The following is a 26,105-nucleotide window of genomic DNA, read 5'->3' as shown; positions in this document are numbered from 1 at the left end:
CCATCCGGTCCCGGGGCCTTTCCCGCCTGCATGCTCCTAATTCCTTTCACCACTTCTTCTACCTCGATCTGTGCTCCCAGTCCCACCCTTTCCTGCTCTTCCACCTTGGGAAATTCCAGCCGATCCAAGAAACCCATCATTCTCACCCTCCCATCCGGGGGTTGAGCTTCATATAATTTTTTATAAAATGTCTTGAACACTCCATTCACTCTCTCCGCTCCCCGCTCCACCTCTCCTTCCTCATCCCTCACTCCCCCTATTTCCCTCGCTGCTCCCCTTTTCCTCAATTGGTGTGCCAGCAACCTGCTCGCCTTCTCCCCATATTCGTACTGTACACCCTGTGCCTTCCTCCATTGTGCCTCTGCAGTGCCCGTAGTCAGCAAGTCAAATTCTACATGTAGCCTTTGCCTTTCCCTGTACAGTCCCTCCTCCGGTGCTTCCGCATATTGTCTGTCCACCCTCAAAAGTTCTTGCAGCAACCGCTCCCGTTCCTTACTCTCCTGCTTCCCTTTATGTGCCCTTATTGATATCAGCTCCCCTCTAACCACCGCCTTCAACGCCTCCCAGACCACTCCCACCTGGACCTCCCCATTATCATTGAGTTCCAAGTACTTTTCAATGCACCCCCTCACCCTTAGACACACCCCCTCATCTGCCATTAGTCCCATGTCCATTCTCCAGGGTGGGCGCCCTCCTGTTTCCTCCCCTATCTCCAAGTCTACCCAGTGTGGAGCGTGATCCGAAATGGCTATAGCCGTATACTCCGTTCCCCTCACCTTCGGGATCAATGCCCTTCCCAGCACAAAAAAGTCTATTCGCAAGTGGACTTTATGGACATAGGAGAAAAACGAGAACTCCTTACTCCTAGGTCTGCTAAATCTCCACGGGTCTACACCTCCCATCTGCTCCATAAAATCTTTAAGTACCTTGGCTGCTGCCGGCCTCCTTCCAGTCCTGGACTTCGACCTATCCAGCCCTGGTTCCAACACCGTATTAAAATCTCCCCCCATTATCAGCTTTCCCATCTCTAGGTCCGGAATGTGTCCTAGCATCCGCCTCATAAAATTGGCATCATCCCAGTTCGGGGCATATACGTTTACCAAAACCACCGTCTCCCCCTGTAGTTTGCCACTCACCATCACGTATCTGCCCCCGTTATCCGCCACTATAGTCTTTGCCTCGAACGTTACCCGCTTCCCCACTAATATAGCCACCCCCCTGTTTTTCGCATCTAGCCCCGAATGGAACACCTGCCCCACCCATCCTTTGCGTAGCCTAACCTGGTCTATCAGTTTCAGGTGCGTTTCCTGTAACATAACCACATCTGCCTTAAGTTTCTTAAGGTGTGCGAGTACCCGTGCCCTCTTTATCGGCCCGTTCAGCCCTCTCACGTTCCACGTGATCAGCCAGGTTGGGGGGCTTCCTACCCCCCCCCCCCCCGATTAGCCATCCCCTTTTTCCAGCTCCTTACCCGGTTCCCACGCAGCTGTATCTCCCCCAGGCGGTGCCCCCCCGCCCCCATCCCCTCCCATACCAGCTCCCCCCTCTCCCCAGCAGCAGCAACCCAGTAATTCCCCCCTCCCACCCCCCCCCCCCGCTAGATCCCCCGCTAGCGTAATTACTACCCTCATGTTGCTCCCAGAAGTCAGCAAACTCTGGCCGACCTCGGCTCCCCCCCCCCCCGTGACCTCGGCTCGCACCGTGCGACGCCCCCTCCTTCCTGCTTCTCTATTCCCGCCATGATTATCATAGCGCGGGAACCAAGCCCGCGCTTCTCCCTTGGCCCCGCCCCCAATGGCCAACGCCCCATCTCCTCCACCTTCCCTCCTCCCCCCATCACCACCTGTGGAAGAGAGAAAAGTTACCACATCGCAGGATTAGTACATAAAACTCCTCTTTTCCCCCCTTTTTAACCCCCCTCTTCGCCCCCCACATTCGCCCCACCACTTTGTTCAAACGTTCTTTTTAATAACCCGCTCATTCCAGTTTTTCTTCCACAATAAAAGTCCACGCTTCATCCGCCGTCTCAAAGTAGTGGTGCCTCCCTCGATATGTGACCCACAGTCTTGCCGGTTGCAGCATTCCAAATTTAATCTTCTTTTTATGAAGCACCGCCTTGGCCCGATTAAAGCTCGCCCTCCTTCTCGCCACCTCCGCACTCCAGTCTTGATAAACGCGGATCACCGCGTTCTCCCATTTACTGCTCCGAGTTTTCTTTGCCCATCTAAGGACCATTTCTCTATCCTTAAGACGGAGGAATCTCATCACTATGGCTCTGGGAATTTCTCCTGCTCTCGGTCCTCGCGCCATCACTCGGTATGCTCCCTCCACCTCCAACGGACCCGCCGGGGCCTCCGCTCCCATTAACGAGTGCAGCATCGTGCTCACATATGCCCCGACGTCCGCTCCCTCCGCACCTTCAGGAAGACCAAGAATCCTCAGGTTGTTCCTCCTTGCGTTGTTCTCCAGTGCCTCCAACCTTTCCACACATCGTTTCTGATGTGCCTCATGCGTCTCCGTCTTCACCACCAGGCCCTGTATGTCGTCCTCATTCTCGGCTGCCTTTGCCTTCACGACCCGAAGCTCCCGCTGCTGGGTCTTTTGTTCCTCCTTTAGCCCTTTGAACGCCTGTAGTATCGGGGCCAACAGCTCTTTCTTCATTTCCTTTTTGAGCTCTTCCACACAGCATTTCAAGAACTCTTGTTGTTCAGGGCCCCATGTTAAACTACCACCTTCCGACGCCATCTTGGTTTTTGCTTGCCTTCCTTGCCGCTGTTCTAAAGGATCCACTGTAATCCGGCCACTTTCTCCTCCTTTTTTCATCCGTATCCAGGGGGGATTCCCTTCTGGTTTACCGCACAGTGTTTTTAGCCGTCAAAATTGCCATTGGGGCTCCTATCAAGAGCCCAAAAGTCCGTTTCACCGGGAGCTGCCGAAACGTGCGACTCAGCTGGTCATCGCCGCACCCTGAAGTCCTCTCATCTTCACTCTTTGATTTCTCCTCTTGTCTTAACCTGTGACTTTGCGACCTTGTTACTACACAATCCGGAAAAAATCTCAGGATATTCGTCCTTCAACCCTTCAGTTGTCTGATTTTCCACTGGCTTATCAACCACAATAGGCATCACTCCCACTTGCGATCCAGCTATATCATTACCCAAGATAAACTGTATTCCTGGACACGATAGTTTCTCTATTACTCCTACTACCACTTCACCACTCTTCACTGGAATTTCCAACCTTACCTTATATAATTGAACGCTACTCCTCTCACCCTGAATTCCACATATTACCACCTTTTCTGGCAAATTCTTCCCAAACTACATAATTCCTCATCTCTTACCATTAAACATTGACTTGCTCCCGTATCTTTTAAAATTGTGACTTCTTTACCTGCTCCTCCTGATACACATGAGTAAACTTTACCCACACAAGTAAATTCTTGAAAGAGATCTGGCACCTTCTTATCAATCACCTCTTGATCAAGCAGTACAATATTTTGCACCTCCTTCGCTTCCCTTGGGCTTTCCTTTACCATTCTAACAAACCCCACTGTCTTATCCTGTTTTACCACATCAGCCTTCCCAGTGCTTTTCTTCAACCACCAACACTGTGACTTTACATGGCCTAGTTTATTACAAGTGAAAACATTTGAAACTTTTCATTTCTCTTCCACCCTCCTGGATTTCTTTTTTAATCTGAGGTACACTCTCTTTATTATCTCCCATCAGATCACCTTTACCGTTATCACTTGAGTATTTCTCATGTCCCCAGTTTCTATCTCTCACAGGCTGAAACTGATGTCGGAACAAAGCTTTGATTTATGAACTAATTCATAATCATCTGCTATTTCTGCTGCTAATCTCGCAGTTTAAACCCTCTGCTCTTCCACATGAATTCTCACTATATCAGTAATTGAATTTTTAAACTCCTCCAAAAGTATAATTTCTCAGAGCTTCATACGTTTGGTCTATTTTCAAAGCCCTTATCCACCTATCAAAATTATTCTGTTTGAGACTCCATGTATGTTTGACCAAATTCTTTCCTTAAATTTCTAAACCTTTGTCTGTAAGCTTCAGGCACTCCAGATGCACCCAAGATGGATTTTATCACCTCTTTATACATCCCAGATACCTCCTCTGGTAGTGATGCAAACACTTCACTAGCTCTACCTACCAGCTTTGTTTGAATCAGTAATACCCACATGTCCTGTGGTCATTTCATTTGTTTAGCTACCTTCGCAAATGAAATGAAAAAGGCTTCTACCTCCTTCGCGTAAAACCTTGGCAATGCTTGGACATATTTAAATAGATCCCCACCACGTCTTCGACAATGACGCTCTGTCTCACTATCCTCATCCATCTCATCCAACTGTACGTTTCCCTTTACGTCTGCAAATTTTAACTGACTGTCATGTTTCATGACCATTTTCCGAAGTTCAAACTCTCTCTCTTTACCTTTTTCCCTGATCTGTATCTCCTTTCTATTTCTTTTTATTCTGCTCGGGCTATTCTTTCTTTTTCTTTTTGTTCTGCCAGGGCTAAACTTTCTTTTTCTCTCATTGCATATTCAAGCTGCTTTAATTCTTTTTCATGTTCAAGTTGCTTTCATACTTTTTCATGTTCAAGTTGCTTAATCTGCAACTGGAGCTTTGTCATTTCTAATGAGTCAGAATGTATCTCAGGCAAATGTAAATGCTCAGCTACCACGGTAAGTAGCTCATCTTTTCACATTTTGGCAGGCAATGTTAACTGCAAATTTTTTTGCCAAATCTAACAGTCTGCTTTTAGTCACTGTCCGTAAGGTACTGCGTGTTACCGTGTCCACCCCCAAAAACTTCTGAGCCTCTGAAAGAGCCATTATCCACAACACACTCCCCATATAAACTAAAATACCACACCTGAAAAGCAACCACACTATATGCTCACCCCTCACTGTCTTATGTTCACTAAGCCAATCCAATAGATAGGCTTTTATCCCCCTCGAGCCCCAAATTGTTATGGGTCAGAGTTTAGAGAACCCCAGAGTGTAGCATGGAGTTCAACTGACCCACAACTTTTAATACATTGTGGTGTGGGGAGCACACGGCGCACTCTACAGGTGTGATACAGCATAAATGGACAAGTGTTTTTTAAAACAAAACAATGTTTATTCTATCAACTCACATTAACCTTTTTAAAACAACCATTGAATATCTTAACACCCATTAATTCAAAGATAACCCCCAAAGACGAAGTAATCGTTTCAGCTGTCCTTTTAACATCCAAAAGACTTAACCAACCTGCAAACAGGAGCACATCAGGTTACATTCAATATATATATATATATATATATATAGTGAGAAAGGGTTCAACCGTGCTGCTGCTTTTGGTTACTTCAGCTACGGGCCCTTTGTTTTCTTCATGCAGCTCACTGGAAACACACAGACACACCCAAGCTGTTTTCTCATACTGAAACTCAAAAAGCAAAAGTGAGCTCAGCTCCCCCCACCCTCTGACATCACTTCAGTAACATGAGCAGTTCCAATTCTTAAAGGTACTCTCACATGACCGTGCCATTGCCTCTTAATGGGTAAATCCTAAATCAGCACTAAGACCCGTTTGTGTCACAAACCTGCAATGTTATATTACAATAAATGTGAAGATGAAATTTCATGTTTTTTGTTGTTCCTGAGGTCCTATGATGTGCACCAATGTGTTTCGCAAAACAATTGGATACCTCTGCTCTATACCATGAATCTGATGCTTCTGTACTCTGTCATCATAGTGTTGCCAATTTGGCTCGGAGACACTAATAATGTTGCTCTTTTAATGAGTGGAATACTATCCCAACAGCATCACCAATAATGTTGCCATGTCTGGGGTATCTACTTTACTGAGATATTAGTCAGACCGTTATTAATGAGGATATTGCTTTCAGAGACACCAGGTATCAAATGATATTACCACTAGGTTCAACCGGATAGCAATCAAAGACCCAACAACCAGTCAGTTAGTTCAAGTTCAATAATAGTTTATTTACATACAAGAGTAACTCACGCATGCAACATAAAAACACTACAAGCTAAATTATACTTAACACTACAACAACCTGTACTTAACTTCAGGTACCCGGCTTTGGCAGAGGAACAAGTCCTTTGTTCGGATCTGGAGTGGCTGGGTCTGGAGAAGTAACTTCAGTTTTGCTGGGCTCATCCGTCTGGTAGCGATCGTTGATCTTGAACTTGCTTCTGGTCGGGGTGCTGCAGTTGGCTTCAGGTATAGGCTGGGCCGAAGAGTGCTGGTGTGCCAGGGCCAAAAAAGATCGAACACATGGCAATGTCTCTCTTCATCCTTTGGATAAATGGGGTTTTGTGCTCTTTTGGGCGGCCCTTAGCTTTGGACCCAATAGTTCGGCAGGCTTCGATTACTGCCTTTGATTTGAGCCAATAAAGGGACGGGTGCCTTGATGGCTGGGCGTGTCCTGAGCGGTCATTGACTTTGGCTGTTTGGGCTTCCTGGGTGAAGGGAGTGGTGCCGATGTGTCTGGAATTGTATCTGATACCTGAGTACCAGTCCTTTGTCCTGGGGAAATGGACCATTAGAATGCAAATCGGCTAGGGGTTTTGATACTGTCTGGTTCTCTGATAGCAAATATACATTAAGGCTCTGAGTTTGCCTGAATCCTGTATTAGCCATATTTCTCTTGAGTCTTTGCAAGTGTCCATGTTTCCTGTGTAAATGGCCATCCCAGATAGCTACAATTGCTCATCTACCTTATATTTAACATTAGTCTTGTTGATCTTCCTGTAAATGGTTACAGATATTAAAAACAATAGCATCAACCATTTTAGAAAAACAATGAGGTTATGTCTGTAACCTCTGTCGTGCATTCTATATATTTTCTGGATCTGAAATCTCTCCATGATGCATATGATTTAAAGAAAATATGCAATTACTGATCTAAATTCCATTCCAATTAGATACAAGTAGATTCATTATCATTGTGTGTAAGAAAAAACTGGACTCTGATTAAATTAACTTGGAAATGAAATTGTGGCACATTATTATACAAGAGTTTAATTGTAAATATTATTTAGTGTAATTTATTTTGGCCTTTAAAATAGTGGACAAAAGAGTGAGAGAATCATAGAATGGTTACAGCACAGAAGGAGGCCATTTGAATCATGTCTGTGCCAACACTTTGCCAGTGCAGCTCATCCAGTTTCAATCCCCTGCCTTTTTCCCTGTCACCCTTCAATTTCTTTCTCTTCAGATAATTATCCAATTCTGTTTTGGAGGCCTCGACTGAATCTGCGTCCATCACTCGGGCTGTGTATTCCAGATCTTAACAACTCTGCGCCTGGAAATGTTTTCCCTCATGGCATTGCTCCTACTTTTGCCAATTCCTTAAATTGGTGTCCTCTGCTTCATGTTAAGGATTTGTATAAAATATCACCCAGCATCATAGAACATAGAACATTACAGCACAGTACAGGCCCTTCGGCCCTCAATGTTGCGCCGACCTGTGAAACCACTCTAAAGCCCATCTACACTATTCCCTTATTGTCCATATGTCTATCCAATGACCATTTGAATGTCCTTAGTGTTGGCGAGTCCACTACTGTTGCAGGCAGGGCATTCCACGCCCTTACTACTCTCTGAGTAAAGAACCTACCTCTGACATCTGTCCTATATCTATCTCCCCTCAATTTAAAGCTATGTCCCCTCGTGCTAGACATCACCATCCGAGGAAAAAGGCTCTCCCTGTCCACCCTATCCAATCCTCTGATCATCTTGTATGCCTCAATTAAGTCACCTCTTAACCTTCTTCTCTCTATCGAAAACAGCCTCAAGTCCCTCAGCCTTTCCTCAGAAGATCTTCCCTCCATACCAGGCAACATTCTGGTAAATCTCCTCTGCATCCTTTCCAATGCTTCCACATCCTTCCTATGATGCGGCGACCAGAATTGCACGCAATATTCCAAATGCGGCCGCACCAGAGTTTTGTACAGCTGCAACATGACCTCATGGCTCCTAAACTCAATCCCTCTACCAATAAAAGATAACACACCGTACGCCTTCTTAACAACCCTCTCAACCTGGGTGGCAACTTTCAGGGATCTACGTACATGGACCCAGTATGACTGTTGTATTGCAAGCGACGATGCAGTGCTAAACTACAATGGTGATTTATTTAACTAAGAGTAACTTTATGTACAAAACAGTACAACTACTACACAGGTCTAGTCCGCTCGACTCCCAAGCATAATCTGACCAAACTCCAAAAGCCGGGTCTGCACCTAATCACCCGATAGGCTAACGTTTGCGCGCTCCATCCCCATAGACTCCACACTGGTCATGTGGCCGGTGAAGGATCGCCCCTTAAAGGGGCCATGCTACCACAGTGACTCTAACCTTTTTTGATAAACCAATACTTTTGTCACTTGGCATTAAATTACTGTCATCTTCAATTTATTTATGTCAATAAAGTAGAATTTAAATAAATGCTTGAAATTAATTTTTTTGTTTTTAATGACTGCTAAAGTAAACAAAAATGTACTTCTTTGACAAAAGATTCTGTAATAATAGCCTTTAAATTATATATTTAAATCTAGTTTTGTCAAGGCAGGACAAATGAACAGAATAAGATTTGTCTCGATCGTATTTTCAGTAATGGGTCAGTGGAAGATACGTGATCTGCTAATCCTACCTTCACTCACTATGTTTCCAGGTCGATCCATTAAGCAGCTGCACCAAACATGTTGGAGAATTCAGCTCAAGATTAACGAAACCTTAGATAGCATCTGGTGCTCCTTTGTGGCTTTACCATCTGAGCTCTTGACCCACCCTTTGTAAAGTGCACTTATTGAGACTTTGTAGCAATTGCTATCAAACAGTCCTTGCCTTGAAGTTTCCAAATAGGCTTTTTTAACTGGGATCAAAGCCACATTGACTCAGAGAGCCCACACGGTGCAATGTCGCAGCCTGCTTTTCATTAGAGAAGTGAGAGTATTGTAGCTAAACTGTATCTTAATCTGATTTTGTTCTGAGAAAACACTGGAGTGAGCTATTCATCTGCTGTTGGTTAGCATTTAGTGTGAGGATAAGGAATTGTCCTGCAATGAATAAATGCTGATTACCTCTAAAACTAAAAAAGCTTTCAACTCGCATGTGCTTGTATGAACAGATAAGAGCTACTAGGAATCTTCTGAAATCAGTATTTGTCTGAGAAGGCAGGAATAGAATGAACAGTCTGTTCATCCTTTTCCATCAATAGAACAGACACAAAAAATCACATTGATTGTTTGCCAGACTTGTGTTAGGTTCAAACTGTTGACATTTGGAAAATGCTCTTGAAGATGGTTTAGATGTCAAGTTAGCAGGATCAGCTATTTTGTAGAGATTGCTGGCCATGAGGTTCACTGAGTATTACAATAGTTATGATGTGGAGATGCCGGCGTTGGACTGGGGTGAGCACAGTACGAAGTCTTACAACACCAGGTTAAAGTCCAACAGGTTTGTTTCGATGTCACTAGCTTTCGGAGCGCTGCTCCTTCCTCAGGTGAATGCAGAGGTCGGTTCCAGAAACACATATTTCTGGAACAGACCTCTGCATTCACCTGAGGAAGGAGCAGCGCTCCGAAAGCTAGTGACATCGAAACAAACCTGTTGGACTTTAACCTGGTGTTGTAAGACTTCGTACTATTACAATAGTTGTTCAACCTATACATTCTTGGGAGTGTAGATGCTTTTAGCTGTGATTACGTGCCAACATACCTGCCTCCAGCCAACTAAAAAGTGTTAAAATACAATGTCAGCAAAATCTATTGGGCCAGATTTTACACTCCAAATAATGGTGAGTTGAATGGTATTACTGTTGTATTTGTGCAAATGGCACAGAAGCGATACATGGTTAAATGCATGTATAATATGTTTTCTATCTTGTCATTCCAGCTTAACTTTGCCAAAACGGCCTCTTAGTGTTTGCCTCACCATTGCAATGCATTAAATGGTGTGAAATAATTGGAATTTCTTGGCCAATATGAACTAAATTAACCACACGTTTAAGCCTGGTTATTTGAAGTCTAGGTTGTCTTCCTCAGCAGTTCTTCGGATTGAGGATAACTTGTTTTCATTCCGGTTTGATGAGATCTGAGGTGGCTGATAAGTCCAATGCATGATCTGTAGACTCTTGTCACATGCAGTGCTTGAAGAGTTGAGTTGGATGTTTGGAGGATTGTGTGCTCTGTCCAATGCTTTTACTTAGCTTCTGCAAGTTCCCAACAAAGTCTCTCAATGTATGGTGGCTTCCTTAATTCACATTTTGGTTGGTCACATGCCAGGGACTGCCATGAGTTGGTGGGGATATTAGACCTTATCAGAGAACATCCCTAAAGTGTTTCCTTTGTCCTCCTGGCACTATCAAGTTGAGTAGAGTGGTTGCTTCTGAAGTCTGGTGTCATCACGTGGAGCTGGTTTTGAGTGATTAGCACCTCAAAGCTGTGCATGTGGCTTGGGAAGGGTTGCTGCTATTGGGACATTCTATTTTGCCACCAGATTTAGAGGGTCCTGCGAAGACACCATTGGAGGCACTTCTCCAGTGCTCTGAGTTGCCTCCTGTTGGTTGTTCAATTCTCTGAAAGGAGCATGGAGATCACTGCTGCTTAATATATCATGACCTTGGCCTCGGGTTTGAGATCCTGGTCTTCAATTACTCTATTCCTAGGCTGGATGAAGGCTAAACTGGCACATTGGAGGCAATGATGAATTTAGCTTTTTATTTTATAAATTTAGAGTACCCAATTCATTTTTTCCAATTAAGGGGCAATTTAGCATGGCCAATCCACCTACCCAGCACATCTTTTGGGTTGTGGGGGCGAAACCCACGCAAACATGGGGCGAATGTGCAAACTCCACACGGCCAGTGACCCAGAGCCGGGATCGTACCTGGGACCTCAACGCCGTGAGCCTGCAGGGCTAACTTACAAATTTAGCTTTTTAATAAGCACACAGGAAGTCCACGCCAAGTAAAATAAAGAACTTTTTGATTTATTTACAATTGGGGTATATATACTTCCTGGTAGAACCCTACCAGGTCTCTTTCTGGTCAGTGGCTGACCTTTTATACACCACTAAATGGAGGTCCCCCACCCTCAGCGGGGAAGCCCATACTCTGTGAGAACCATGGGAAAGAGGACCATTCCCAGCCCGTAGTCACATGTGGGATACTACATTTTGCCCCCTCCCACTCCCCTGCCCAAAGGTCCGAAGACCCCCTCGACTGATGAGGAGAAGCAAATGGAAGACGTCAGACTATTGGGTTCCGGTAAATCATCGAACACCTGGTGCGTGGAAAAATTGCATATACCTCGCAGGAGAAATTCATCTGCGGCACAGATGCCATGGTGAACAATCGGCAGGAGGCGGCTGACATGTTGAATTTGCATCTGAGACCTCGGACGTCTGTCTCAATTTCTGAATCCAATGATACAACATTGGGCATGTTGGCGTCGACACATACTCGAGTCCGCCACAGCAGACTGGTTCGGCAATGGGGTCAGTGGATCCAGGACCGGTTTCTTCCAAAGAACCTCACGGCGGATCAACCTCCATGAGCGAGTATGATCAAATTGCCGTCGCATCAGTTGCCCTCTCACCCAACCTCGGTAAGAGACTGGTTCCGTTTGATGGACGATAATCCCAGAGAGCCAACGAGTGCATCGTTCACTCATGCAAGTTATGAATGAACACTGCAATGTCGGAGAGGTCGACATCGAACAGGGCGATGCTCTTGCAACTCCTGGTTATGGCGCAACTTTGCACTGATGTCTGGGGAATCGACCTCAGCCAGGTACGAAGCCTATGGCCCATGTGCATCTCAGCAGTGGCCACCTCAGTTACAGCTTGCGGCGTAGTCCTGTACAAGAATAAACAACATGCCAGCCTGGTGTTCCTCGAGCCCGAAGTCTGCTTCTTTAACTCCTGTTTAATTGTCTTCACGACTCTCTCTGCTAAGCCACTTGATGCCGAATGCAATGGGGCAGTGCAGACAGGCCGAATCCCGTTGCCTTTCATGAAAGCGGCAAATTCTTCACTTGTGAATGAGGCCCCATTACCTGTCACGAGCACCTCCGGGATTCCATGGATGGAAAAAGAAATGCACAATTGCTCGATCGTCACCATCTTGTGACTCTCCAGCCACTGGAATGGGTGGTCCACCAGAATGAGGAACATCGAACCCGGGAATAGACGGGCTAAATTTGTGTGTACACTAATCCAAAGGTAATGCCACAGGGAGATTCTGGTGCTTTTGAAAGATGGAGCACTATTAAGCCAACAGCTCTAACACTGTCCAAACCCGGCCATCAGACACAACCTCTCGCCAGCATCTTCATTTTGGACAATCTGGGGTGCCTGTCGTGATTGTCCTTCAGCATGATTGTCTGCCCCTTCGCCCAAACAACAACCCTTGCGCCCCACAGGAGGACACTGTCTTCTACGGTCAGCCCCGAGAGCTTGAACGAGGAAGCCTTCAACTCCCTCAATAGCTGTCAATCCTGGCCACCATATCGCACCATTTGCCACATGTTGGCAAGGACAGGGTCATTTTTCTCCAGTCACAAATACACAACGCAGTGAAGGGCAAGGAAACTACAAAATTCAGGACAGGGACCACTTTGCCTGCTGTAGGGGGGTTTTGTGGATTGGGTCTGTAGGGGAAGACAGCTCAACGCATCAACATGCGCAATGTGGGTATCTATGTGGTGCTCAGAAGAGTACTTTAAAGCAGCTAATAATGAGGCCCAGCACTGAATCCTTGCGGAAGCAATCGGTAGGATCACCTTGTCCTCATAGAAGAGGCGCAGCAACGGCTTGTGACCTGTGACGATAAAGAAGTGGCGGCCATATATGTACTGACAAAATATACTCCAAATACGACTGCCAGACCTTCCTTTTTCTATTTGAGCGTACTTTTGATCGGCCGCAGCCAGAGGCCGTGCGGCAAAGGCGATCAGATGGTCATTGCCATCGCGGTGAGGCAGGACGGCCCCAATCCCATACGGTGATGCATCACATGATGAATAATGGCTTTGAAGGACAGAAATGCGTCATCACCCCCGAAAGATGACAACCGCCGTTTCACTTCTTTAAACACCTTATCCTGGGCCTTGCTCCAGACCCAAGGCTGGAGCTTCTTGAGGAGCAAAGGAATGGGGGCCAGGATGGTTGCCAAGTTCGGAATGAACCTGTCATCATAATAACTGAACCACGGGGAAGACACTCATTCTCACCCTTCAAGTCCTGTGTGGGATACAACTGTTTTCTTCTGTTTCTGATTTGACATGGAATTCACACGCACTAATTCACATTTCTGTGCTGTTCACAATCCTTCAAACTAATTGGTTACACATTTGGTGCCCTATTCACTCGGGACCCAGGTGCCATGTTTGCCTCACTGCAGTATCAGCAACTTACCACACAACATTTAAAAACCCAAGGACTAGTGTAACTACTGTCCAGTGCTGTTAGATGCCCCACTGTAGTAAAAATCCAGGCCACTGTTCATGACTCTCTGCAGTTTCTTCCAGTCTTGGGCCGAGCAGTTGCCATACCAGGCTGTGATGCAGCCAGATAGGATGCTTTCTATGGTGCATCTGTAAAAACTGGTAAGAGTCAATGTGGACATGCCGAGTTTCCTGAGGAAGTACAGGTGCTGTTGTGCTTTCTTAGTCTTAGCGTTGACATGGGTGACACCAGCTGACAATGCCGCAGTCAAAAGTGGACGAAAAAGGACAACCTGGACAAACCAAGAGGCTCTGCATCAAAGCCAGAAAATGCCTGTCCAGCTCCATTGTCATTACATAAGTCTTGTTGAGGGCACAAAGGTGGAACAGATGTTTTTTCAAATTTAAATTTAACTTGTAAATATTTCTCATTCCAGTGGATTCATTTTATTCATATGTGTATCTTTGTTATTTTTTTAAATTTATCGCTTATTGTCACAAGTAGGCTTCAAATGAAGTTACCGTGAAAAGCCCCTAGTCGCCATATTCTGGCGCCTGTTCGGGGAGGCTGTTACGGGAATCGAACCATGCTGCTGGCCTGCCTCGGTCTGCTTTCAAAGCCTGTGACGAGCTTAGTCAGAGGGCTAAACATACTGGCATGCCTCTTGGTTGGCATGTTTTAATAGTTACCAGGGAATGAGGGGCATTTTTTTATAGTGGAAAAAAACAATGTGTTTTTATTCATGTTTTATTAAATGTTCATGTTGGTGTCAATTGTTGCGCCTGCGTTCTGTGGGACATGCTGAACTTGCAGGCTTAGCTGGCCCTCACTTCTATGCATTATAAAATACATTTTCTGAGATCAATTGTGTTCAATTGAAATGTTGTAGGTGAATACCAAGCCCTATAAGAACTCTGCCAGTCAATACCCTGAGCTACACCCACATTTGGATAGTACTGACACCGTCCTTTCGATCCCTCATTTTTTTACATTGACCAACTGTTCCAACCAGGCCCTTCCCACTTCACTCCTCCATGCTCCTGGCCACACCCTCTGCTCTCCCTCAGATCCCACTTTGTCTTCTCCATTCCCCTGGCCTCATTCCACACTCCCCGATCTCACTCCACACTCAACCTAGCCAGTCTTGACTCTCTATGCAAGCAGCCATTCTCCTGCTGCTCACCCTTGTGCAATAGAGTTCAACAAGTAAAATAGCTGACCTCAAACATAGCTGCACAAATCTGCCTGGTTCTTGCCACCTTTTTAACAAACATGGCAGATACAATTAGATTCTCATGTGCCGTTGACTTTACCTTGAAGTTCGGACTTTATTTTTAAGAAGTGTTTAAGTATTCATGGCATGCAAATATATTACAAGTATGAATCTGCCACAGGATGGCGTTGAGGCCTTAACCACAAACCTGTCGCTGACTTTAATCTCTTCATTTCAACCTGCCATCGGGAAATTGAAATTTTGCATTTAGCTGAATCCAGTTACCTGCTTGTTGCATTTTCCAATCTTGTGGGCTCCATAAAATCTCCCCCAGAGGATGAGGAGGAGGAAAAGCAATATGAAAGGGGGATTCATATGTGGAATCGATGTTTCTAGATGACTGCCTGGTTTCAGACTCTACAAAGGAGAGTTTCATAGAATTATAGTAAATATAGTACAGGAGGAAGCTATTCGGACCCCAATCCTTAGGTCAGCACTGTCTTAGCTACTTATAGTGAAGCGATGCAAAACGTTTCCTTATCTGATGCCATTAGTGATACGTATTGGAAGAAAAACTGGGCAGAGGGGACTATTTGAGATCTGATATTAAACAAGTTAATAGGGTTCCCAACTCTGGTTGAATGTAATCACATGATCATTTTGCCTTCAACCATGCACCCCAAACAGTCTTTTGTTCCCCATTTCCAATATTTTATAACAAATAAATTGAAGAGTACTCAACACGTGTTCCCTGTTTCGGCCCCTTATTCAACATGAGTCGTGTTAAATAGCCATTTATCTCTCAGCATTGCATGTTTTCTGTATAATGAAGAGCAAAAGCAGTTGAAGATGGTTTTAAAATCAATGTAATCAAAATAACATGGAAACTCATCTAGATTCATTGTCAGTATGCTATTGCCAGTTCAGTCGATATAATTACAGAGGGAAGGACAGAATTGAAGAAAATAACATTGATAAAATGCACAGTATCTGGAGGGGAAAATAGTTAAATTTTCCAGGAGTAAAAAATGAAAATGCTGGAAGTGGACTGTTGGTTGAAAGAGGAATTTTAAAGTTAACATTTTGAATGAGGCCCTTCATTTACGATTGATCTGATTATGAATATTGATGGAATCATTCATTCTGTCCCTCTCTGGATGCGATTGACCTGTGTTGAATTTCCAGTGTTTCAGCTTTTACCCCCTGGATTCAATTTTTAAAAATCTGTGATATATTTTCGTGGTTCTTTGTGTTTTTTGACAGTCCTGGGTCTGTGACCTCGTACAAAAAAAACAACTTAAAGCAATCTGGATTTATCACTCAAATTAGCATGCCTGCTTCCTGTGAGATAACTAATAACCCACTGGAGACACTATTAAATCGTTCATGTCTATTATTGAGGTTCCAGCAGTGTGCCTTCAGCGAAATCCCTGGATTTCCTGTATGCTAGCACTATTAGCATCCGATTTTGAAAGGAAATTGTGTTTTATGACTGTGTAGAGTCAGTTCCTGAATCTAATTTTACAACCAAAATTATTTGCAGCTTGAGTGAATGAGGTTCTATAAAGTCTAGGCTGAAGGTGAGAGATAACCTCTGGGGACTCCAAAAATGCTGCAATTTCAGTATAATGGCACGGTGGTTAGCACTGCTGCCTCACAGTTCCAGGGATCCAGGTTCGATTTCAACCTCCGGTGACTGTCTGTGTGGAGTTTGCACTTTCTCCCCATGATTGCATGGGTTTCCTCCGGGTACTCCGGTTTCTTCCCACAGTCCAAAGATGTGCAGGTTAGGTGGTTTGGCCATGCTAAATTGCCCATTCGTGTCCAAAGATTAGGTGGGGGATAGGGCCTAGGGGGTGCTCCTTTGAAGAGTCAGTGCAGACTTGATGGGCCGAATGGCCTCCTTCTACACTAGGGATTCTATGATTCTATGATCTGTAACTTGGAGAAAACTGTCAATAACTTGCTGCCAGTTGGAGAGTGATGGAATATTACATGAAATGTAAAGCTCAGGAGCAGCCGATTCAACCCAACACAATCACCCATCCTCCCACCTGACTTCTACCCCAAAGCAAAACCTTCTATTACTTTCTCCCTTCTGTTTATCTAGCTGCCCCTTGAATACATTTATGCTTTTTGCCATAACGACTCTTGGTAACAATTCCATATTCTAACCACTGTTTGTTTAGGCAAAAAGCTTCCTCTTGAATTTCCTACTTAATTCTTCAGTGATTTAATGGTGATGTAACTGCTTATTTCTGTGTATAGAATTGTAATTTCGCAGACTGTTCTTTGGCCATCTCCATATGTAGTAGTATTGAATATGATGGTGGTTTGCGGATTATTTCTGTCTTTTGGGGTATCGGTTCTAGATTGTGGCGTAGGACTTCGACCCTGTGATTCATTATTTATAGGAGTGTTTGACCTTCACTTGAATTCAAATGATGTTCAAACAACACTTGATCTACCTCAGGATGTTTCTTTACATTGCAATTGATTCTAGGAGAATCGATTACAATTGCAATGCTGCACTCCAGGGCAAGGCCAAAAAGCCATTGTCGAGAACTAGACTGACCAGCAATGTACACTTCTACAAACCCTTAAGTTGGTTTTGATTTGCATGAAATGAAGACTGACCATCTGTCGTATTTATTTGTATGTATAAACCATGAGTCTGGAATTCGCTGCCCGAGTTGGTGGTGGAGACGGCGACCCAGATCTCTTTTTAAAAAGTATCTGGATTTGCACCTTAAGTGCTCTAAGCTACAGGGCTATGGACTGGATGCAGGAAGATGGGATTAAAAAGGGCAACTGGGTGTCCTTGGGCTGGCATGGACAAGAAGGGCAGAATGGCCTCCTTGTGCTGTAACCTTTCTATGATTCTATGACAGTCTTCAAATATAATGAAAACATTCTGGAATTAGAGCTCATAAAGGAAATCCTCTTTCAAGGAACAAAATATGTGCGACAACACAAGTTATCATCTATGCAAGCCCAATATTAGCAAGTAATTGAGATGCTGCATCCCACAATGAAGTGTGTAGCACCGTTAAGTGCCATGGTGCCAATATCATGTCCAGTTCCATTGTGGCCAGTGTTATTCGCTAACTTTTTACTGCCGTTCACATTCTGAAATTAGTACCTTGATTGAGAGCCACCCTCGGGATGCTTCAACACATTAGAATTGCAACGCATTACGCTGTAGTCTGTGCCTGTGATTTCTCAATGCGCAGTAAACTCCTGATTTCAGTTGCCACTCCAGCTAATTGCTGAGTGGAAGCCAGGCACAGCCCCATTGGAAGGGGAGAGCGATGGTTGAAAAACCGACACCAACAGTTTTACTAAAACTGAGACCAACAGTTTTAATTGAATGTTTTATTTCAGGTATAAATGAGAACCTTGTCTCCTAAAAGTATTTTGTTGCATTCTCAAACTGGATATTAAGAGGAATGGGAACGACAGTGAATTCCCAAACAGAGAACTCTGGAAACACTCTGGGCAGGCAGCATCTGCCAAAGGAAGCCAAATTAATTATCCGTAAATGAACCCTTCTTCATAAATGCAAAATATTACAAAGCATTTCTCTCTCTTCCTCTGGAATGAATGCCTTTGTCACTCACATGTATCAGAGAATGCTCTGCTCGTACCTTCAGCTCCATTCATGGCATCCTTTATCCTTGGGAATCTCTGGAGTTGTTGGCTCTGTGCCTGGAGGCTGTGGGAGTGATAGCAAAATTAATTTGGCTGCTCCATAAAATGGGACATTTGTCACCTGGTGGACTGATGTCCCAACAGTTTTTGGTTAACGTTAAACAGGTGCCCTGCATCAACCCGAAAGATCTGTGGTCTTAAACGTTGATCACTTGGTGATCATTTTAATCGTCATGGACATAACAGTGAAGTGAGTCGACAGATCCTCATGATAACATTAGTGGTGTCCTTAACAGAAAATCCTAGCCATTGTGTGCAATGGTTTGATTCTCTCTTATTTGGGCATTTGCCTTAAACTCCTATTGGAGTGGGTGATACTTGGTGGGTTGCTCATCTCTGCCAAACTCCGAGTCTCTTGGCCTAACTATGCTGCTACTGTGACACCGCCTCCATTTACATTGGCACAGAGCAGTGTTGTCAATAGATAGTAGTGGTCGTGGGTTTGGAAGATGCTGCCTCGGGTGAGTTCCTGCAGTACATCTTGTAGATGGTACATACTGCAGCTACTGCGCATCGGTGGTGGAGGGTTTGAATGTTTGTGGAAAGGGTGCCAATCAAGCTGGCTGCTTTGTCCTGGATGGTGTTGAACTTTGTTGAGTACTGTTGGAGTTGCACTCATCCAGGCAAGTGGGGAGTATTCCATCAAACTCCTGACTTGTGCATTGTAGGTGGTGAACAGGCTTTGCGGAGTTAGGACGTGAGTTACTCGCCACAGGTCTCCTAGCCTCTGACCTGCTTTTGTAGCCACTGTGTTAACGTGGCTACTCCAGTTCAATTTGTGGTCAATGGTAAGCCCCAGGATGTTGATGGTGGAGGATTCCGTGATGGTAATGACATTGAATGTCAAGGGGCGATAGTTTGATTCTCTCTTATTGGAGATGCTCATTGCATGGCACTTGCATGGTGCAAATGTTACTTCTCAGCCCAGACCTGGGTATTGTCCATGTCTTGCTGCATTTCCACATCAACCCCTTCAGTGTCTGAGGAGTCGCGAATGCTGCTGAACATTGTGCAATCATCAATGAACACCCCCACATCTGAACTTGGGTTGGAAGGTCATTGATGAAGCAGCTGAAGATGGTTGGGCCTAGGACACTAATTTGAGGAACTCCTGCAGTGATGTCCCGGGAATGAGATGACTGACCTCCACACCCAGCACCATCTTCCCCTTGTGCTAGGTATGACTTCAATCAATGGAGAGTTTTCCCCCTGATTCCCATTGACTCCAATTTGGCTAGGGCTCGTTGATATCATATTTGATAAAATGCTGCCTAGATGTCAAGGTCAGTCACTCTCCCCTCAACTGTGGAGTTGAGATCTTTTGTCCATGTTTGAACCAAGTCTGTGATGAGGTCAGGAGCTGAGTGGCCAAAACTGAGCATCAGTGAGCAGGTTATTGCTGAGTAAGCGCTGCATGATAGCACAGTTGGTGACCCCTTCCATCCTTTACTGATGTAGACTGATGGTACGATAAGTGGTTGGATTGGATTAGTCAGCTTTTTGTGTACAGGATATACCCGGGCAATTTTCCACATTGCCGGACAGATGTCAGTGTTGTAACTGTACTGAAACAGCTTGGTTAGGGAGTCTAGAGCACAGGTCTTCAGTACTATCGCTGGAATATTGTCAGAGCCCATAGCCTTTGCAGTATCCAGTGCCCTCAGCTGTTTCGTGATATAAGAACATAAGAACATAAGAACTAGGAACAGGAGTAGGCCATCTGGCCCCTCGAGCCTGCTCCGTCATTTAATGAGATCATGGCTGATCTTTGTGGACTCAGCTCCACTCTCCGGCCCGTACACCATATCCCCAAATCCCTTTATTCTTTAGAAAGGCATCTATCTTTTTCTTAAAAACGTTTAAAGAAGGAGCCTCAACTGCTTCACTGGGCAAGGAATTCCAGAGATTCACAACCCTTTGGGTGAAGAAGTTCCTCCTACACTCCGTCCTAAATCTACTTCCCCTTATTTTGAGGCTATGCCCCCTAGTTCTGCTTTCCCCGACCAGTGGAAACAACCTGCCCGCATCTATCCTATCTATTCCCTTCATAATTTTATGTGTTTCAATAAGATCCCCCCGCATCCTTCTAAACTCCAATGAGTACAGTCCCAGTCTACTCAGCCTCTCGTCATAATCTAATCCCCTCAACTCTGGGATCAACCTAGTGAATCTCCTCTGCACTCCCTCCAGTGCCAATATGTCCTTTCTCAGGTAAGGAGACCAAAACTGAACACAATACTCCAGATGCGGCCTCACCAACACCCTATACAATTGCAGCATAACCTCACTAGTCTTGAACTCCATCCCTCTAGCAATGAAAGACAAAACTCGATTAGCCTTCTTAATCACCTGTTGCACCTGCACACCAACTTTTTGCGACTCGTGCACCAGCACACCCAGGTCCCTCTGCACAGCAGCATGTTTTAACATCTTACCGTTTAAATAATAATCCATTCTGCTGTTATTCCTCCCAAAATGGATAGCCTCACACTTGGCAACATTGAATTCCATCTGCCAGACGCTAAACCATTCACCTAACCTATCCAAATCCTTCTGCAGACTTCCGGTATCCTCTGCACTTTTTGCTTTACCACTCATCTTAGTGTCGTCTGCAAACTTTGACACATTGCACTTGGTCCCCAACTCCAAATCGTCTATGTAAATTGTGAACAACTGCGGGCCCAACACTGATCCTTGAGGGACCCCACTAGTTACAGGTTGCCAACCAGAGGAACACCCATTTATCCCCACTCTCTGCTTTCTGTTAGTTAACCAATCCTCTACCCATGCTACCATTTTACCCTCAATGCCATGCATCTTTAGTTTATGCAGCAACCTTTTGTGTGGCACCTTGTCAAAAGCTTTCTGGAAATCCAGATATACCACATCCATTGGCTCCCCATTATCTACTGCACTGGTAACGTCCTCAAAAAATTCTACCAAATTAGTCAGACACGACCTACCCTTTGTGAACCCATGCTGCGTCTGCCCAATGGGACAATTTCCATCCTTAATGATAGATTCCAGCATTTTCCCTACAACCGAAGTTAAGCTTACCGGCCTATAATTACCCGCTTTCTGCCGACCTCCTTTTTTAAACAGTTGTGTCACGTTTGCTACTTTCCAATCCTCTGGGACCACCCCAGAGTCTAGTGAATTTTGATAAATTATCACTAGTGCGTTTACAATTTCCCTAGCCATCTCTTTTAACACTCTGGGATGCATCCCATCAGGGCCAGCAGACTTGTCTACCTTTAGCCCCATTAGCTTGCCCAATACTGCCTCCATAGTGATTACAATCATCTCAAGGTCCTCACCTATCATATCTTTATTTCCATCAGTCACTGGCACGTTATTTGTGTCCTCCACTGTGAAGACTGACCCAAAAAACCTGTTCAGCTCCTCAGCCATTTCCCCATCTCCTATTATTAAATCTCCCTTCTCATCTTCCAAAGGACCAATATTTACCTTAGCCACTCTTTTTTGTCTTATATATTTGTAGAAGCTTTTACTAACTGCTTTTATGTTCTGAGCCAGTTTACTTTCATAGTCTACCTTACTCTTCTTTATGGCTTTTTTAGTAGCTTTCTGTTGTCCCCTAAAGACTTCCCAGTCCTCTAGACTCCCACTAATTTTTGCCACTTTGTATGTTTTTTCCTTCAATTTGATACTCTCCCTCACCTCCTTAGATATCCACAGTCGATTTTTCCCCTTTCTACCGTCTTTCTTTTTTGTCGGTATGAACCTTTTCTGAACACTGTGAAAGATCGCTCGGAAGGTTCTCCACTGTTCCTCAACTGCTTCACCGTGAAGTCTTTGCTCCCAGTCTACCTTAGCTAGTTCTTCTCTCATCCCATTGTAATCGCCTTTGTTTAAGTACAAAACACTAGTGTTTGATTTTACCTTGTCATCCTCCAACTGTATTTTAAATTCCACCATATTGTGGTTGCTCCTTCCAAGAGGATCCCGAACTATGAGATCATTAATCAATCCTGCCTCATTACACAGGACCAGATCTAGGACTGCTTGTTCCCTTGTAGGTTCCATTACATACTGTTCCAGGAAATTATCCTGGGCACATTCTATAAACTCCTCCTCAAGGCTGCCTTTACCAACCTGGTTAAACCAATCGATATGCAGATTAAAATCTCCCATGATAACCGCTGTACCATTTCTACATGCATCTGTTATTTCTTTGCTTATTGCCTGCCCTACCATCCTGTTACTATTTGGTGGCCTATAGACTACTCCTATCAGTGACCTTTTCGCCTTACTATTCCTGATTTCCACCCAAATTGATTCAACCTTGTCCTCCATAGCACCAATATCATCCCTTACTATTGCCCGGATGCCATCCTTAAACAACAAAGCTACAGCACCGCCCTTGCCGTCCATTCTATCCTTTCGTATAGTCTGATACCCTTGGATATTTAACTTCCAGTCGTGACCATCTTTTAACGATGTTTCAGTAATGGCCACTAAATCATAGTCCTTCATGATGATTTGCGCCATCAACTCATTTACCTTATTTCGTATACTACGAGCATTCAGGTAAAGTACACTTATCCTGTTTTTTATGTCTTTGTTATGAATCCTAACACCTTGATCAGTAACTTTTCGCAATTTATTTTTCCTCTTACCCTTTCTCCTAATTTTCCTTGTCGTTGAACCCATATCTCTACATAATAATCTGTCATGTAACCTGCTGCCTTGATCTCCATTAACCATTATACTGTCCATAGCTTTACATTTCCCTTATGTGGGGTAAATCGTATTGGCTGAAGATTGGCCTCTTGTGATGCTGGGGACTTCTGGAGGAGACCAAGATGGATCACCCACTCAACATTTATGGCTGAACATTACTGCGAGTGTTTTAGTCTTGTCTTTTGTACTGATGTGCTGGACTGCTCCAGCATTGCGGATGGGGATATTTGTGGAGTCGCCTCCTCCAGTGAGTTGTTTAATTGTCCTCCACATTTATGACTGAATGTGGCAGGACTGAATGGTTTACATCGGATTCCTTTGTTGTGGGATCACTTAGCTCTATCACTTTCTGCTTTTGTTGTTTGGCACACAAGCAGTCCTGTGTTGTAGCTTCACCAGGCTGACACATTTTTCGGTATGCCTGGTGCTGCTCCTGGCATGCCCTCCTGAACTCTTCATTGAACCAGGGTTGATTTCCCTAGAGTGGGGGAATAGGTCAGGTCATGAGGTTATGTGGCTGAGGACAACTCTGCTGCTGTTGATGGCCCACAGCACCTCATGGATGCCCAGTCTTGAGTTGCTAGATCTGTTCGAAGTCTGTCCCATTTCACACAGTGGTAGTGCCACATAACATGATGGAGGGTATGCTCAATGTGAAGACAGGACTTCATCTCCACAAGGACTGTGCAGTGGTCACTCGATGCTGTCATGGACAGATGCACCTGTGGCAAGATTGGTGAAAATGAGGTCACTTATGTTTTTCCCTCTTGATGATTTCCTCACCACCTGCTGCAGTCCCAGTCTAGCAGTTATGTTCTTTAGGACCCGGCCAGCTCGGTCTGTGGTGTTACTACTGAGTCACTCTTAGTGATGATCATTTAAGTCTCCCACCCAAATAACATTCTGTGCTCTTGCCACCCTCAAGCATTTCATCCAAGGAGTACTGATTCATCAGCTGATGGACGATGGTATGTGGTAATAAGCAGGAGGTCTCCTAGCCCATGTTTGACCCGAAGCCATAAGACTTCATGGGATCCAGAGTCGATGTTGAGGATTCTCAGGGCAACTCCCACCCGACTGTCTACCACTGTGCCCCCACCTCTGCTGGGTGTGTCCTGTCGGTGTGACAGGGCATAAGCCAGGGATGATTCTGTGTGTAAGACTGTGTCAGGCTGTTGCTTGACTAGCCTGAGAGACCGCTCTCCCAGTTTTGGACAAGCGCCCAGATGTTAGTAAGAAGGACTTTGCAGGGTCAACAAGACTGGGATGCCATGGTTTCCAATGTCTAGTTCGATGATGGGTGGCCTGTCTGGTTTTGTTCCTATTTATTGACTTTGTAGTGGTTTGGTTTGGCTGAGTGGCTTGCTAGGCCATTTCAGAGTCAAGCAACCACATTGTTGTGGATCTGGAGTCACATGTAGGCCAGATCAGATGAGAACTGCAGAATTCCTTCCCTAAAGGACATTATTGAACCAGCTGAGCTTTTGAAGTCAATGAACAATAGTTTATTAGCCATCATTAGACTTTTTAATTCCAGATATTTATTGGATTTAATTTCCACCATCTGCCGTGGTGGTATTCGAACCTGGGTCCCAGAGTATTACCCTGGATCACCAGTCCAGTGACAATACTACTACACCGCAGTTCAGTGCACGGTGTCAGTAATGGGTTAACAAGGGGCAGAATTCTCCCAAACCCTCCGCCAGCAATTTTGATAGTGGGCATGGGGGGAGAATATAGCAGGAGATCCAGAGATCAGTTTCACGCGGGCAAGAATTTAACTGTGGGGTCTTCGCTGGCACTCGCCATGGTGGGTCAGAAAACCCGCCAGATGCCTGCATAAACCTCATTTGCACCCCCGCCCCCCCCCCCGGTCGGGACCATCTGCAAGTGGACCTCCCAGATTCTGTGTCCTGGAGGGGGTCCATTTAGCAGCCTCTTAATGAAGAGAGATGTCCAGGAACATTATCGCTAGGTCCACCTTCGTTCTTCATTCAGCATGGTAGCACATTGGTTAGCACAGTTGCTTCACAGCTCCAGGGTCCCAGATTCGATTCCCGGCTTGGGTCACTGTCTGTGCGGAGTCTGCACGTTCTCCCCGTGTCTGCGTGGGTTTCCTCCAGGTGCTCCGATTTCCTCCCACAGTCCAAAGATGTGCAGGTTAGGTGGATTGGCCATGCTAAATTGCCCTTGGTGTCCATAAAGGTGAAGTTGGGTTACGCGGTTACGGGGATAGGGTGGAGGTGTGGGCTTGTGTAGGGTGCTCTTTCCAAGGCCCGGTGCAGACTCGATGCGCCGAATGGCCTCCTTCTGCCTTGTAAATTATGATTAGTGGGTTGGTGATGCTGGGTGCCTTTTCAATATGGCACCCAGACACGATCGCAGACTACATGCCTTCCAAGCCTGACCTGCCATTGAAAACAGCGTGAAACACTGTTGCGTGTTCGGAGCTGGAACATTTGACTTGTTTTGCCACCAGCCTCCGCAGCGGGAATGTTCCATTTTACAGCCCCCACCACAGCATTTAGTCTCAAAATGGGAGAATAGGTTCCTCAGAAGCCTGAAATCAGTAAGCAAAGTTAGAACCTACACCAACTTTTCACTCGTTCTTCTCTGAAGAAATTCCTGTATTTAAACAGTAAGGCAATTAGCCATAGACCAAAAGGGCATGTCAGCCTGTTTGAGAGACGTGGCTATACAGCCAGAGGGCAACCACCCCGCATCAAGCATGGGGTAATGCAAGGAGGAAGCCCTCCGTGAACTATTAAAGCCAGTACACACACTGAATCCATGCCATTGGCTTGATTTTGCATACAATAAGCGAATATTATTATTATGCTTGGGTCAGCTAACCAACTGAGCTAACTGACTGCACATTTAAATAGCACAACTATGCAAATAAACCTTGATAGATGCAAGATTTGCTTTGCCAAAATTGCAGTTCTTAAGAGGTGCATTTCTTTGATCTTTCCAGTGCAATAATGGTACAA

The 26,105-nt window shown here is 45.0% G+C and overlaps 1 protein-coding gene and 1 long non-coding RNA gene across 3 annotated transcripts in view; one reads left to right on the top strand and one right to left on the bottom strand.

Moving 5' to 3' along the window:
- hmcn1 (hemicentin 1) overlaps positions 1-26,105 on the top strand; it is an 838,180-nt gene that overhangs the window by 73,702 nt on the left and 738,373 nt on the right. The window lies entirely within an intron of this gene.
- The window catches only part of LOC140426453 (uncharacterized), a 34,029-nt gene continuing 26,114 nt past the window's right edge, over positions 18,191-26,105 (bottom strand). Inside the window, exon 3 of the long non-coding RNA XR_011948205.1 lies at positions 18,191-18,415. This is a non-coding gene — a long non-coding RNA (uncharacterized lncRNA). The remainder of the gene's footprint in view (positions 18,416-26,105) is intronic.

Source organism: Scyliorhinus torazame, chromosome 7 (assembly GCF_047496885.1).
Source record: "Scyliorhinus torazame isolate Kashiwa2021f chromosome 7, sScyTor2.1, whole genome shotgun sequence".
NCBI classification, from domain to species: domain Eukaryota; kingdom Metazoa; phylum Chordata; class Chondrichthyes; order Carcharhiniformes; family Scyliorhinidae; genus Scyliorhinus; species Scyliorhinus torazame.
Note: the sequence above shows the minus strand (reverse complement) of the source record. Positions and strands in the feature narration are given on the sequence as shown.